The 2876-nt window shown below is 38.4% G+C and overlaps 1 long non-coding RNA gene across 3 annotated transcripts in view; it reads left to right on the forward strand.

The window, feature by feature from the left end:
• LOC117124498 overlaps positions 1 to 2876 on the forward strand; it is a 10710-nt gene that overhangs the window by 2766 nt on the left and 5068 nt on the right. The window contains exon 3 of one of the 3 annotated variants that reach the window (XR_004447985.1): positions 1774 to 1841. The exons of the other annotated variants lie outside the window; for them this stretch is intronic. This is a non-coding gene — a long non-coding RNA (uncharacterized LOC117124498). The remainder of the gene's footprint in view (positions 1 to 1773; positions 1842 to 2876) is intronic. 3 annotated transcript variants of the gene reach the window in all.

A 2876-nucleotide genomic window follows, 5' to 3' on the forward strand; every position in this document is an offset into this window, starting at 1 on the left:
GCCCGACCGTCGGAAAAGCCCCCGACCTGAATTTTTTTTTTTTTTTTTTACACAAAACACTCAAAAACTCCACCTCCCGATTTATATAGGCCTATGCTTGTTTACCATCCGTCCGAACGCTAGCCGACTGGGCTTCTCCCTGCAGTTCCATTCCATCATCGTCCCGTCTAGGCCTAGGCTAGCCTAGTCCTTGCTTCTATCTAGAAAAGGCCTAGTTTTATAGTAGTAGTATAAAAAGAGTGTATTTGTATACACGGTACAGCCGATGCAAGCAAGCATTAAGATTTACTCGGGATTAAGTTTACATTAGCAAACTAAACTCCGATCCGATGCTTACGTCTCATGCTTTGTGCAGAGAAGCCAAGTCAGCCAATCAGCGCGTTGGTATTTCCATCACTTTGGAAGTAGACGTATCCACAGCGCGAAAGAGAAACAAGGAGGAACGCTCTGTGGTGACCTGAGACAAGACACGACAACAAACATGGCTGCGCCCAAATGTTACTAAAGCTAAATCATATTTACATTTGATAAAAACAACATTTATTGATTGAATGTACATTTTCGTACCAATAATCGATGGGGATTACTAATGATGGGCGTGGCCCGCCCATCGGCTCAGTGCCACGCCCACTGGCTTCCATTTTGGAAAACCCCTACTTACTGGCGAAACCCCTGCGAGGCATCAATGATGACTGTTGTGTTGTTCCAACAACAAACCCAGTATGATCCAGTTATAATTAATGTCCAGCAAACATAAACTTAAACACAAAGCATGGAATATTCACATGCTGGTACAGTGACATAATGTTTCCAAACAGCTGGTCCAACTAGATGTCAAATTGTTTCTCGGCATAAACATAGCACATGATACTAGTTAAACTCATTAACAGTATTCACTATTGAGTATTATCACTATTATTTTATGTACATACTCTCTAGTATAGTTGTTGAATAAACAATCACAAATAATAATCAATTGTACAAAATACCAGTTCAAAAATTACATTTCTGTTTATGAATGGACAATAATGAATTATTATACGACTATGACAAACTTCAATCTTCTTTAATATTTTGCTTTTGTTATTTTTATTTTTGATTTCACATCCAACAGCAATTACTGTACACTCGCCACTTAGGATGGAATGCTTTATAAACCTATTATCGATATATCATCAGTTCTGTAAGCATATACAATGTTGCATGTTTTAAAACTTCATATATAGGGATTTCAATATGACTGTTATTCATATAGGCAAAGTGTATCTGCTATAGATGAATTACATGATTTCTTGTATCCAATTTTGGCCTCTGTTGTTTTCCTCTTCTTTGTTTTGCTAATTTTCCTTCCGACGCTGGTTTTTCATGTTCTACGAGGAAAAAAAAAATAAAATAAAAAACCTCCCTCCCTACCATGAAATTTGATACCAAAAGGATGCTAACCAATTATTTTTTTTTACGTGGCCTTATATAAGAAATAAAACTAAAATTGTTTTAAATTCATTTTCTTAACAATATGATTGTTTACTCATCCAAACATACAATTTAAGAAATTCAGAATTAATTTTTATTTTTCAAGGATTTCTGGGTTCCATCGGACTATACATCTTTAAGTTTAAATGAAATGTCATGAACATGGTGCAACAACGTTAGAGGCCGCTGTTAAGAATAGTAATGTCGATGCATGAGTGACAGCGAATGATGTCATAAAATCAGAAGTATCGGATTTGAAATCCATTGTAGTGGATTTAATGAATGTGGTTTCTACCTTAGAGCACACTGGATAGAGATACCGGTGGTGAACGTGGGAGGCCTTGTACCAGGGATGCAACCCCTGACAGGTACCTAATGTTGAATATTATCGGAACCATTCCTCCTCTTGGCGTAGGGACAGGACACCCGAATATCAGCTGGGTAGATATGATCGCTCGGACTCCCGTAACCGAGATTGGACGCCCGAATATCCGCAGGGTAGATATGAGCATGCCAACACACATTGCAGACAAAACATTCCATACCGCAGGGCATACAAAGGTAGTCCCAAACGGGTTACATTTAACACCAAATATTCTAGTTCGGGAAACTAAAGTCAGCTGGAAATTTGGGTCAATATTCGGCTTATGCAAGTGGAAATACTAGTGATGTGCAAAGACCGCTCAGTTGTCATCAGCAGATGACCAACTTGTACATAATTCAGATGAGATTTTTGGTGTTCCTATTAGTGATTTAACTCCCACATACAGTTGTATGTTGAGGGTCACGAAGTCAGTGCTTTAATTGACACTGGTGCTAACATTTCTTTAATTTCTAATCAGTTTCGTAAAAGTAATAAGTTCTTAAAGTCAAGAAGATTTGAGAAAGTTTTCACACGGCTAAGTCAGTTGACGGCAGCCCCTTTGAAGTTAGGCTGTGTTAGAGTTAATTTGCGTATTGGGGATGTTACGCTTAACCATAATTTTCATGTCTCAAATAGTATGGAGAGACCCATGATATTGGGTTGGAATTTTCTTATGTCAAATGGGGCAGTTATTGATTTGAAAACTGGAGTCATTAAGATTGCTGATACATTCCGTACTGACCGACAAGTCGCTTTACTGTACATACTTGTATGTTGTTTTACCACGAGCATTGGTAGTTCCAGCAGGTGTGGAAATGGCTGTGATGCAAAGTGTCAGCCCCTGAATGTATTTCTGTCCCTCATGGATACGAAGGTGTAATGGAGCCTGATAAGAATATGCCTATTATTTGTGGAAGGACAGTTGCTACAGTAGACAACAGGATAATACCTATTTTGTTGATTAATCCAACTCGTGAGGAAATGCCCCTAGGTCAGTTTTACTCTGCTTGTGATAGGAAGGAGGATGAGTATTATATTA

Source organism: Anneissia japonica, unplaced genomic scaffold (genome assembly GCF_011630105.1).
Source record: "Anneissia japonica isolate Jap-2015-1 unplaced genomic scaffold, ASM1163010v1 scaffold15181_len11172_cov107, whole genome shotgun sequence".
NCBI classification, from domain to species: Eukaryota; Metazoa; Echinodermata; class Crinoidea; order Comatulida; family Comatulidae; genus Anneissia; species Anneissia japonica.